The sequence below is a fragment of the Pyxicephalus adspersus genome, chromosome 4, assembly GCF_032062135.1.
Source record: "Pyxicephalus adspersus chromosome 4, UCB_Pads_2.0, whole genome shotgun sequence".
In the NCBI taxonomy this organism is placed as follows: Eukaryota; Metazoa; Chordata; class Amphibia; order Anura; family Pyxicephalidae; genus Pyxicephalus; species Pyxicephalus adspersus.
Genome location: NC_092861.1, coordinates 9,180,687 through 9,187,688, shown reverse-complemented (window position 1 = coordinate 9,187,688; position 7,002 = coordinate 9,180,687). Strand labels below are relative to the sequence as shown.

The 7,002-nt window shown below is 38.3% G+C and overlaps 1 protein-coding gene across 1 annotated transcript in view; it reads right to left on the bottom strand.

Moving 5' to 3' along the window:
• Positions 1–1,921, bottom strand: part of BLK (BLK proto-oncogene, Src family tyrosine kinase) — a 36,880-nt gene extending 34,959 nt beyond the window's left edge. The window contains exon 1 of the mRNA XM_072407350.1: positions 1,529–1,921. The gene's annotated coding sequence lies outside the window, so the exon portion shown is untranslated. The remainder of the gene's footprint in view (positions 1–1,528) is intronic.
• Positions 1,922–7,002: the final 5,081 nt, after the last annotated feature.

The window sequence follows — 7,002 nt, the reverse complement described above, 5'->3', positions numbered from 1 at the left end:
AGCTGCCAAGACCAGAGCTGAGGGTTTCTGGAGCTGCAAAGTTTAAAGCTGAGGGTTTCTGGAGCTGCCAAGACCAGAGCTGAGGGTTTCTGGAGATGCCAAGACCAGAGCTGAGGGATTCTGGAGCTGCCAAGACCATAGATGAAGGTTTTTGGAGCTGCCAAGACCAGAGCTGAGGGTTTCTGGAGATGCCAAGACCAGAGCTGAGGGTTTCTGGAGCTGCCAAGACCAGTGTTGAGGATTGTTGAAGTTGCCCAAGACCAGAGCTTTGCATTTTTGGAGCTGGCTAGAACTAGAGCTGAGGGATTCTGGAGCTGCTCAGGACCAACACTGAAATTTCTGGAGCTGCCAAGATCAGGGCTGAGATTTTCAAAAACTGCATACCGTTATTCCCCGAAAATAAGACAGAGTCTTTTATTATTTTTACCTCCGAAAATCGCATTAGGGCTTACCTTGATGGGATGTCTTATTTTTCTCATGTACAAAAATCTATATTTATTCATGTACAAAAATCTACAGCGCATGCCTACATATGTGAACACACATACCATAATGTAGGGGCACTATATTATGTGGGGAATGCATTGTGTGCCCCCACATATATAGTGTCCCCACACGATACAAAGCACAATTTGCCCCCGTAACATTTACAATATTTCCCCAAAAATCATTGGTGTCAGTGGGGTCAGCATTTGGTTAAAAAAAAAAGTACTCACCACTACTAATACCTTACTCCGATCCTGCGGTGTGCGTCCCGGCTGCTTCCATACTATTCTCTTGGTATCCCTCCTCTGCCACGTGACCGCACTCCCCCAAGTCTGCTGCAATGGCTGCTCTGTTGCACAAAGAAGCTGCCAATAGGGCTTATTTTTGGGGTAGTGCTTACATTTCCTCCTTGCGTGATTAGCATGCTGGGGTTTATTTTCAGGATAGGTCTAATTTTTGGGGAAACACAGTAGTACTGAAAGTTTCTGAAGCTGCCTAAAGTTGGATTAAGGGTTTCCCCAGCTAGCAAGCCCCGGAGCTATAGTTTGAGCACTTACTGCTCACAATACAATATTTGTAAGGACGCATTCTCTTACTAACTGCAAATTTATGTAGACTATTTAAAAGTGCACCTATGGTCCCATATTGGCTGGAGCAATGGCCTTGATTCCCAAACTTATTGGTATAGCATCAGCAAAACTAGAAGTCCTAACATTATGGAGTTTGTATATTCTCTACATGCTTCTATAGATCTCCTGGATGTTCTTAGTAATGATGAGTTATTTAGCTTCTACTGACTGTAGTATGTTAGCTCCATTGGAAGCCTATGGGAAAGGCTCACAGCTTATTGTAAGTGAATCATAAAAAACGGACAATGCAACCAGCTAAATCTGAACATTTCACGTTGGTCACAGCAGCATATATTTAATAGATTTTGATAAATACTAATGCACTAACATGCAGCATCAAATATCCTAAAAACATTATGAAAGGTTGAGCTATACTTTAAAAGTTCTACTAAAATGTAGAAAAAAAATCTTACCTTGGTCATCAAATGGCGTGCATATCTCCAGAACTCCAACAGTCCATAGAAAATCAGTAAAAAAGCAATTATTCTGTGTTAAATGTACCTAATGCTCATTGCTACATACCACCAATGATCTGTTTTGCTGTTTTGGCCTTTCAGTTAGTGGAGGAACCGATCCGTGGTTTCCTGCCCACTCATCTATAAGAAATCTCTTGCACAGTGTGCTGGCGTTAGTAAACAAAACATCTTAAATATCAGATGGTTGTCGCTTGCTACCCAAGTTCCTACTTTATCCATCAATTGTAGAACTTGTACCTTTTTCTGGTCTCATAACCGTGTGTAGTGCGTTTTGAAGGAAACATCTGAAAGTCATAGACGAGGTCTCAGTCCACCAGGGTGGAAACAAGACAGAAGATGAAGTTCTGAGAACAGGGAAATGTCTACAGGTTTCACATCTAAAAAATGTATTTTTAGACTTTCACAGTGATTCATTTTTTCCACGGCTTGTAGCCCACTTGTTTGTTTTTAAAGGTATATCCCTTAACCTTACAGGTGCTAGACGTTTTATTTTAAAGGTCAAATTTAGTTTCAGTGCAAATAAATTAACTATGTTCCAGGTTCATCACAACATACGTATTATTTTTATTTTTGTTTGAAAGAAGCCACATCCTCAATAGAAAAAACAAAGTCTGTCCCCTAATTGCATGTTGTAAAGAAGGACCCCTGCTCTCCGTTCTAGAAGTCATAGTCTCTCTGCAGAGGTCCACACACTCCCTGCTGATTCAGAGCAAGAATACTGCAATCAACAGGAACCATAAGGTTTGCTGATTACAGATCATAGCTCATTTTGGGAAGAGGTTTGTCCAACCTCTGTAGACAACCACGGCTTTCATGAAGAGAGCAGGAGTCCCACTTTGTAGCATTTTGGAAGCTAACTTTTTACATATGTATGAGCAAAATCGGCCACATTGGCCGATATGATTGAATGGTTTCAATGAGCTGTAATTCAATGGGTTTTGACTACAAATCAACCCAAACAACGAGCCTGATTTATTAACGTTCTCCAAGGCTGGGGAGGATACACTTTCATCAGTAAAGCTTGGGGATCCAGCAAACCTGGAATGGATTTCTTCAAAGTCATTTGCTATTTGCTAGCAAACATTTTGACTTCTGTGCCAGATCCATTCCAGATTTCAACCAACTTCACTAAAAAAGTGTATCCTCCTTAGCTTTGGAGAGCTTTATTAAATCAAGCTCAATGGGTCAGTTCGATTAACTATCAACAAGCCGAACAAAGTTAAATTCCACCAACATTAATCCTTACGCCTGCACTGTATATGTAGGTTGTACATTACATACTACTTTTTTAATAGTTCAAAACTCCCCAACTATTTTAATTAAGTTCTTTTTAAAGGTTTGCTTACACCTTGCTCCAGTTTCATATTCAATGTGCATAAAACTACATACATGGATGCATTAAATTTAAAAAAAAAAAGGATCCATAGAGCTGGGGATGTCAGATGTGCTAATAAAACATTGTGTTCACATGCAGGAACTTTGACATCTGTTTGCATTGTACGCAGCAACAATTCCTCTAACCACAACCATCGCTATGCACACTGCAGAATTACTTTCCCGGTGTGCCTCAGGTCTATCACAATTTCTCACTCCTGCCGAAGCTCTTTATTTGTTATTGCAAGACTTCCTGAAATGTATTTTCATCAATTAAATTAACAATTTGGGGACTGCAGAAGTCTACAGCAAGGGCCAGTTTGTGGTGTTGACCTTCAAGCAACACATTCGTACTTGCAAAGGCAATGAAAAAATAGCAGACCTGTTCGGATACATACATTTACAGTAAGGACGAATGGGTGTAGACTTTTATCAAACATTGATGGTGACATTGATAATTCTACTAATCTTTACATCTATTGCTATCAGTAAATAGTAATGTATCTGTCATTCAGGCTTTGACTTGATGAAGAGTTCACAATCTTTTTTGGTCATTTTGAAGATCATTTTTTCTATTTTTTACACACATGATATAAAGTGCTCTTGTCTTGAAAATAACTTTGTGAAACTTTTTTTGTGACTTGGACCCTGGGGTGTGAGCGGTGTATCCTGGGGTGCAGATCTCACTGGTGACCATGCACATTATTTTGCAGAGAACACTTTACAACTGTTGTACAACCTAATTTTTTGGGGCTGTCCCTCTGTTCCTCTTCACTTCTCAGTTGTTCCTTTTTGCATGGATAAACCTTCATTAAAATGTACTATAGAACTATTAACATTTGTATTTTTCACTAAACTCCCTTCCAGCCTTTAAATTAAACTTGACATTTTAACCAGTTATGTTTTGCATATTTGTTTATATTGTGATCAGTTTTGAATGTATACCTAAATGAAAATAACATACCGTATGTATAATATGAATAATAATATAATTGCATGTTACCGGTCCTCAGACATACTGGCTGCAATAGTACAGAAAAGTATTGATTCTGCCAGAAATACAATGTAACCTAAAATACAAGCTGGAACAATGCTATTGGATTTGGATTTTGTAAACTATAAATTGTCATGTAATGGTGATAAGGAGAAGGGAAGGTTTTTGCATTTCAAACCAGAAAAGCAGTCCAGGGCAGCAATTATGCAAAGCTTGTAAGTCATGGGGGAGAAAGTCAAAAAGCTTTGAAGATTGCTGAACATTGAAAACAAAATCAATACAAAACATAGCAGTACTTATCTACCAAATGCACAAAGTCTGACAAATACAGTATTTGGGGGGTTATAAATTGCATGGTGCTTATCATCATCCCCAGAACTCCAATAATGTTAATGCATTACACATTGCATTAATATCACCCAGTGCTACAGCCCTTGCCCTGTTGGTTGGAGCACTGTTTTTATGAATTACAAATAGTTATAAAACTCTATTACTACTATTGTTCTCCCAACCCCCTGTTGTGCTCACTTGTTCTGCTAGGGGCCACTTTTTCTCCTTAACCACCTGAGCGTTACACTGATTTCTAGGTTTCTGTTCCAAAAGCGTCACAGGTTTTCATGAAAAGTGGGGATTTTAGTGTAGGCGAAAAAATACGGGGTTAACCAAAAGAGCAAAAATATTTAGTGCGAGAAATTACGGGCTTAGCGGCTAGGGGGTTAAGCACCATTTATTCTTTATTGGTCACTATTGTATTCACCACCTCCACTTAATAAACATTCATGCCTTCTTTAAAACATAGGTGTCTGTTTATAAAGCTGTGAATCTGGCATTCACCAGACTTTCTTTGGTAGAGATTCTTACAGGTCCATGTGTTTTCAATGGCAGAGAATAGTCGGTGAATGTCAGATTTGTTGGACAAACCCATGAAACATATAACTATTGATGATGAAAGCAAACAAATGTACTCAAGATAGCTCCTTTAGATTAAAGCAAATGATTAAAATGCCACATTCCTTTCAATCTAACATTGCAAGACACCTTGTTTTGGCTGAGTCATTGGCCTTGGTACTTTTAAAGCATGTCATTTTCTTAAATACCATTAGAAATAATCCAATTATTTATTAATTTATAATTCATAAAACTTGGTTAAAAACATCACAAAAATCCAAAAGTAAAAAATACAAGAGGTTAGTACATAATAAATAGGCTAATGATATATCAATGCGTTTCTCAGGACAAAGTCCGCTTCATCAGGGGTTCATTAGCTGCTCTCAACAGAGAAGTTTATTTTCTGGATAAATAAGTCGCAGGATCAATCAATGCAGGTATCTTATTGATGCAAACGTTTCCAAACTAGTAATTTTCTATATTCATACGTATTCCAATGTTTAGCAGATGATTTGTTTCAAAAGGGACAGTAACCCTGTCTATTAGGACTTGGTTCCAGGAAAAGTTTGTTTCCCTGCTGATCCTTGATGATGAAACTTGTAATGATGTCCAATGCACTTGCAGGGCTCTGAAGATTTTTTATTCTACGTTCTCAACAATTATGCCACAGGTTCTGCTTATATTGATTATCACCGAGAAGCCATTTATTACCAATTCACTCTTAAAGAAATGCAGCAAAGGCAGAAGCTTGTTGCGTCAAAAAGGTAAGCAATTCCTAAGATTGAGGTGAGCCATAAATGCAAGCAGCCCAACCACAAGCCAAAGAACAAGAAGTCGGGGAACAAGTCATAACACAAGTACAAGCAGCCTGATATGAAGAAGCAACGCAATCCAAAGCAGAAGCCTCACGTGGAAGACTCTGAAAGAGAGGAAGCAATAGCCATGGCTGAGAGCCTTGGACAAGCTGCAGGGGACGTCCGTCATCTTTTTGTTAATGCCTCTAATTACTCAGATTTTTCAAAGTGTCCAAAGCCACAAAGAAGTTACCAGCCACCTATTGATACATATATTTAAAATGTTCCAATAGTGGGTAAACAAAGGTTGCACATTAAAGGGGATGCAGCTCAGTGCAAGAGCAAACACATTGCATTTATGGGTTTATTCCATTTATTTGGCGGAGCTATTGTCAGACGTTTTACCTTATATAAAAGAATGGCTAACCCTTTTATATAAAGAAAAATATATATTTTTAAACACTTTTTTAAATTAAAGGAGAGGCTCTTTTGTCTTCACTGTTGCATCAATGTATCCCAGAAAGCGGCGCACTGCTGAGGGCTTTCCTCTACTATAAAAATTTATACCTCCACTAAATCTCCAGCACCAATTGCTCATCATTCTACTTCAGTGCTAAATCTGTTTTTTTGATCAGTGGCACAGATCACACAACCTAAGGGACAACCCTGGATAAAACTTTTACACTTTTTTACATTTTCCTTTAGCTATTATAGCTTCTTGTATACTAAGTAGCAGAAAAGTGAGGGTATAAGGAATCAGTATCAGTTTGATTTCCTATATCTATGTATTGAGTGTCTTTTAGTGAAAGTAATGTACATTTAAAGTAACGTTGGCAGGGACTGTTACACAGAAATCTATCAGCAGGTGGCGCTATCCATCAGCCAACATAATATCTTCATATAAGTAACAAAGAATAGCAATACCTTGCTGAGGTTTTATTCTATTCTATATATAAAGTGTATAAAACCCTTAACAATAAGTCGTTTTTGTTTCCTTTTGGAGAATAAAATGTAATCATAGAAATGATAATAAAGCATAATATTTTATAAATTTAATATAAAAAAGTGGATGTATTTTATTATATCTGCCCAAGATGTTACGAGCTGATCAATCTGCCGGTGTTGTGCTGCCTTAGCATTGATTTCAGGTGAGCCTGAGGACTACAAAACAACACCCTGGTATTATGAGCAATGTTACCTAAAGACAGTGTAATGTGTAATACTGATAAAGGAGGCCTATTGGTCTCACTGGTGACAGATCAGTGGAAATACAACAGACCCCTGGGGTGTGAGTTGTGTGTATTGGGGTGCAGATCTCACGGGTGACATGGACCTTAGGGTGAGCTGTGTGTATTGGGGTG